Below are 6,620 nucleotides of genomic sequence, written 5' to 3' on the forward strand. Positions count from 1 at the left end.
CAATAATGAAGGTAACACATTTTTTAGTTGAATTTATAAAATATATGAATTAAAATAATGATAAGTGCTATGAATAAGATATTAATTTATGCATTATTTAGCACTTATCAGTAGAGGGCCCTCAGCGAGACAGATGGACTGCGGCTGGATTTGGAGGATGCACATTCACCCCTGAGTGGCCTTGTTCCTGTGGAAGGTGGCTTGGGGGTGTTTACCTACTAGTGGGGTTTTGGTGAGATGGGGAGTGAGGGTTCCGGCCGGATGTGGAGCTTGTCAGGCGACGGAGGAGACCATCTACCATGTTCTTTTTGGGTGCCCTAGAGCTAGTCAGATATGGAGACATGCTTCAGTTCAGCCTGACCAGAGGCAGGTGTGGGCGTCCACTGAGGAGTTCCTACGTCACTTGGAGGCCTCGATCCGGGGTCTGTACGAGAGGAGAGGGGGACTCGTGATGCCTACTTGGCCTATCACTGCTGGCTGGAGAGGAATACACGGGTTTTCGATGGCGAGAGCCACCATCCGAGGTTGGTGGCGGACCGAGCTCTATGGCTTGCGGCGGAGATCACCGGCTCTATTGAGGCTACACCTACTGGGTTGGCCAGGAACATCTGGGGCCCCCATTCTGCTCTTGCAGCGTCCAGGACAATACTAGTATCCTGGGTGCCCCCACCTCCTGGCTTTCTCAAGGTGAACTTCGATGGTAGCGTATCAGCGGATGGGAGCTACGGAGGTGTGGGATTTATTATTAGGGATCATGACACCAGACTTGTGGCGGCAGGTGGACGAAGGATTTTTGACTCATCAGTGGTGACCGCAGAGCATCGGGCGGCTTGGGAGGGTGTCTCCTATGCGAGGCGGGTACTAGGTGCGGATCGCATCCTTCTCGAGGGGGACTCGACCACGGTGATTGGGTGGATCCGGGAAGGGGGGGTGCTCAGTTGAGGACCGGCCGCTGCTTCACGATATCCGTAGAGCTTTGGGAGAGATTGTCTCCTACCAAGCCTCGCACGTATATCGGAAGGCGAACGGTGCGGCTAATTGGGTTGCTTCCTTCGCGGCTCATCACTTGGGAGGCTTTTTTTGGATAGGCCACGAGGCTGTGCCTTCGTCCTTGCGTAGCATTTTGTTTTCTGATTTTGTTGGCCATCTTCACACTCGTCATGTGTGAGTCGCCGATGTACCAAAAAAAAAAAAGAACCCATATTTTTTTATTTGGGCTTGGGCTAACCCCTAGGCCACTGCACCCGGGCCGACCTAAGGGCCCTGGCCGTAAGGCAGAGGAGGAAGACTCCCCATCTCCTCCTTCACCGAACTCCCCCGAATCCATCGGAAGAGGAAACAAAAAAAAAAGGGGGAGAGAGAGACGGGATCAAATCCTACCTAATTTGCATCAATCTCCGTCTATAAAAGAATCTATTCATCTCCTCCTAGGGCATCAACCGAGAGCTTTTCCAAAAAAAAAAAGAAAAAGGGAGATCCGTAAGAAGCTTGGGTTGTTCGCCATCGGGCTTGTCGAAGGAGCTCGCCGGAGGCGAGGTGAGGTCCCTCTCCTTCCTCTCTCTTGGCCGTGGGACACTATTTTCTTGGGAATCCGGCCGGCAAGCCGCCGGATCGATGTGAACCAAACACCCCGGCCTATTTTCGGTTTGCTTTTCATCTTTCGTTCCAGTTGGCCGTCGCCGGCCGTGGCGCACCGCCGGCACCACCACAGGCCGACGACCATGGGGCGTCGCCGGCCGTGGGTTGCCTTCCGAGCACCCCCCTTTCTATCGGGGAGGAAGAAGAGAGAAAGAGAAAGGGTGTTGGGTCTTCCCTTATCCTTTCTCTTATTATATTTTTTTCTTCTCTCTCTAGTTGGGGGTTCTCTCCCTAACCTTGGATCCGGGGAGATAATTGTTTTGAGGGTTCTGGATTGTCATATATTTTGGATAAATTTTAATGATGAGTTGATTCTGTAGGGAAACAATTTGTTGGACAAGAAGACGTTGAGCGGGGTTCTGAGCATCCCAGTTCATAGATCACCGTAAGGGCGGGTGATTAGTTATCTGAGTTTTCAACAAAGGGTAAGAATCCTTGTAAGCCAATCCTACATGATATAAATATTTTTACATCATATATGTTTGATATGCTATGATCCAAATAAAGCAGAGATAGTTTTATATTAAATTATATTTTGATCATATTGGCTTGTGATTGGTATTATGATGGATGCATGTATGCGCATAACCTACACCTGCATATTTGGATTTATAAATGGGGTTCCTATGATTTGATGGCATTAAATCGTATTTTGGTTATATTTGTTTGTGATTGATAATATGATGGATACAACCTGAGCATAATTTATATTTACATAATTGAACTAATGGATATGGTGGATGGACTAACCATGTTATATTGATTGCCCTGTAACGGGCCGGAAACGTGACCTTGGTTAGTCTAGGCCGGATATAAGATGGAAAAAGGAATTGATGTGTGTATGTGAATTGGTTAAATGAGTAGAGACTTTGGGCTTATCTCGTTATTATTGATTGCCCCATCATAGGCCGAAAATGTGATATTATTGATTGCCCGTCACAGGCTGGAAATGTGATACTATCGATTGTCCCATCACATGCTGGAAATGTGATACTATCGATTGCCATATCACAGGCTAGAAATGTGATACTATCGATTGCCTCGTCACAGGCTGGAAATGTGATACTATCGATTGCCCCGTCACGGGCCGGAAACGTGACCAGAATATAGCCCAAAGTCGGAAGGATAATTGATCCGGATCAAGTTAATAGAGAATGGAATGAAAAAGCATTGAAAACATTAATTGAAGATTTTGAGATATCGTATGACGTATCACACTTGAGTGGCTGGATTTTTGTTGACATTTGACTTGCATATTCATACTGATTATTCGAGCTTTTGATAGCCGGCATATGATTTTATGATATGTGCATTGATTTGTCATAGTTTTCAAATTCATATTATTATTGTGTTGGTATGGATGTGTAGAGATTCTTACTGGGCTGTAAAGCTCACCTCCTCTTCTTTTTTTTTTTATCAGAGTTGCAGGACGCATAGATTTGGATGGGAGGGGCGCAGAGTGCGAGTAACAGAGTCATTAGCTGGTTAGTTTGTTTATCCTTCTTTGATGTCGATGAACATTTGAAGATCTTGTAATTGAACTAATTTGCTTATCTGGACATGTTAGATTTGTCTATTTGAATTACTAGATTAATTGTGGATTTATTGGAATTTTTGTTAACCATAGGCCTTGCATGATCTTTAGGGCGCTGCTCTGGGGCTCATGCGGCCGGTCGCGTACCGGACCCGGGTGCTGGGTACGGGGCGTGACAGAGTGGTATCAGAGCTTAAGGCTAAGGTATCCTAGGGTTTAGGTTCAGGTGAGTGTGAGTGGAAAATTATGATAGAAAAAAAAAACTATCAGAGCCTTGGTTATAATCACTTGAGATTGTAACAAGAATGATATTATAATCTAAGGTTTAAGACTACTAAGGACTGTGGCCTTAGTGGCATTAGAGTTTGAGAATATTATTAGGCCCAGAGATAGTGCAATAGACCATAGATAAGGTGTAAGTGATCAGAGAACGACTTCGTACAGCTCAGAGTCATTAAAAGAGTTATGCTGATAATAGAAGGAGATCAAAATAACCTGCTATGTGTTATATATGGAAAGGATCAAGTTTTGTCATGCCATGATTTTGTATGTCAAATCTTGTGAGCTTGCATTTTGAGAGGGAGATTGTTTAGAAGTTCGAGGAGTATGTGACGGTTGCAATCTCTCAAAGTATGAAACTTAAGTATGTTAATTTCGAGGATGAAATTTTTTTTAGGAGGAAAGAATGTAAGAACCCATATTTTTTTATTTGGGCTTAGGCTAACCCCTAGGCCACTGCACCCGGGCCGACCTAAGGGCCCCGGCTGTTTAGCCGTGAGGCATAGGATTGGAGTGTTCCTCTCCTCCTTCACTCCTCTCCTCCTTCACCGAACTCCCCCGAATCCATCGGAAGAGGAAACAAAAAAAAAAGGAGAGGGAGACGGGATCAAATCCTACCTAATTTGCATCAATCTCCATCTATAAAAGAATATATTCATCTCCTCCTAGGGCATCAACCGAGAGCTTTTTCAAAAAAAAAAGAAAAAGGGAGATCCGTAAGAAGCTTGGGTTGTTCGCCGTCGAGCTTGTCGGAGGAGCTCGCCGAAGGCGAGGTGAGGTCCCTCTCCTTCCTCTCTCTTGGCCGTGGGCCACTATTTCCTTGGGAATCCGGCCGGCAAGCCGCCGAATCGATGTGAACCAAACTCCCCTATTTTCGCTTTGCTTTTCCTCTTTCGTTCCAGCTGGCCGTCGCCGGCCGTGGCGCACCGCCGGCACCACCACAGGCTGACGACCATGGGGCATCACCGGCCGTGGGTCGCCTGCCGAGCACCCTCCCCCTTTCTATCAGGGAGGAAGAAGAGAGAAAGAGAAAGGGTGTTGGGTCTTCCCTTATCCTTTCTCTTATTATATTTTTTTTTCTTCTCTCTCTAGTTGGGGGTTCTCCTCCTAACCTTGGATCCGGGGAGATCATTGTTTTGAGGGTTCTGGATTGTCATATATCTTGGGTAAATTTTAATGATGAGTTGATTCTGTAGGAAAACAATTTGTTGGACGAGAGGGCGCTGAGCGGGGTTCTGAGCATCCCAGTTCATAGATCGCCGTGAGGGCGGGTGATTAGTTGTCTGAGTTTTCAACAAAGGATAAGAATCCTTGTACGCTAATCCTGCATGATATAAATATTGTTACATCATATATGTTTGATATACTATAATCCAGACAAAGTAGAAATAGTTTTATATTAAATTATATTTTGATCGTGTTGGCTTGTGATTGGTGTTATGATGGATGCATGTATGCGCATAACCTACACCTGCATATATTGATTTATAAATGGGATTCCTATGATTTGATGACATTAAATCGTATTTTGGTTATATTTGCTTGTAATTGATAATATGATGGATACAACCTGAGCATAATTTATATTTACATAATTGGACTAATGGATATGGTGGATGGACTAACCATGTTATATTGATTGCCCTGTCACGGGCCGGAAATGTGACCTTGGTTAGTTTAGGCCGGATATAAGATGGAAAAAGGAATTGATGTGTGTATGTGAATTGGTTAGATGAGTAGAGACTTTGGGCTTATCTCGTTATTATTGATTGCCCCATCACAGGCCGGAAATGTGATATTATCATTTGCCCCATCACAGACTGGAAATGTGATACTATCGATTCCCCCATCACAGGCTGGAAATATGATACTATCGATTGCCTCGTCACAGGCTGGAAATGTAATACTATCGATTGCCCCGTCACGGGCCGAAAACGTGACCGGGATGTAGCCCAAAGTCGGAAAGATAATTGATCCGGATCAAGTTAATAGAGAATGGAATGAAAAAGCATTGAAAACTGTAATAACCCCAAATTTTTTTTTTAATAAAAAAAGGATAGAATAGTCCTTTAAAATTGATATAAGGGGTAAAATTGGAAGGAATCAAAAGATAATGGCATAGTTGTAGATGCATTGAAGTGGTAAGGGTAAAATTGGAAGGAATCAAAAGTTAATGGCATAACGGTAGATATGTTGAAGTATTAGGGGCAAAATGGGAATTTAATAATATTAAATAAAGGGTGAATAGTGTTTGATGTGATTTAATTGGAGGGTTTGAGTTGGCTCACGGGAGTGAAACAGAGAGAAGTGGGGAAGGGTTCTCAGACGACACAGAGAGAAAGAAAAAGAGAAAAAGAAGGAGAGGAAAGGAAAGGAAGAAAGGAAGAGGAAAGGAAAGGAAGAAAGGAAGAGGAGAGGGATCCCGGTTGCACTTCCAGCTGAAGGGAAAAACGTAGATCTCCTTCCCCTCTACGCAAGGACCTCGATTTCCAAAAAGAAAAAGGTAAATATCCGTCTCTATCTAGTCTTTTGATGACATTAGGCTATACAAAGGGTGGATATAGTCTAGAGGGGTCGGATAAGGGTTGTAGAGGCGGTTAAAAGAGGAAGAATCGGATTTTGACAAATTTTTCCGGCACTACGGAAAAACTGTGTCGAAGTTCCAACTTTGGTGAATTATTTTGGAGGTCAATCGGCCTCCGATGGGGATGCATGTTACCATTTTGGAAACCCCAATGAGTGTAGAACATTGGGTATAAATTTTATAAAATTTGGAGTTTGGAAAGTGGACCAAAACTGGGATGAAATAACCCGCTATCGGTCCGGGTTACTGTTTATCCGGGTGGGAAATAAGAAATTTCATGCCATAATAGGGTATTAAGCCTAGATTAGGCTAAGGGAGACCTTGTACTCGTGCAAGGGAGTCCCTAATACATATAAATGATGAGTTAATTAATAGAAAAAGAAAAAGAGAAAGAAAAGAAAAGATTTAGGGAATGGGGAAGTTGAATCAATTTAAGTTCCCTATGTTATAATTGGCACGTAGATTATGACCCTTGATACAAGACTAAATGTATTATAAATGCATGTCACACTTGGGCAAGAAGCTAGGGAACAAGAAGAAGAAGTTTTCCACTGTCTACTGTAGATTTTTGGAGGTGTATCGAGG

This window comes from Phoenix dactylifera, unplaced genomic scaffold (genome assembly GCF_009389715.1).
Source record: "Phoenix dactylifera cultivar Barhee BC4 unplaced genomic scaffold, palm_55x_up_171113_PBpolish2nd_filt_p 000294F, whole genome shotgun sequence".
NCBI classification, from domain to species: domain Eukaryota; kingdom Viridiplantae; phylum Streptophyta; class Magnoliopsida; order Arecales; family Arecaceae; genus Phoenix; species Phoenix dactylifera.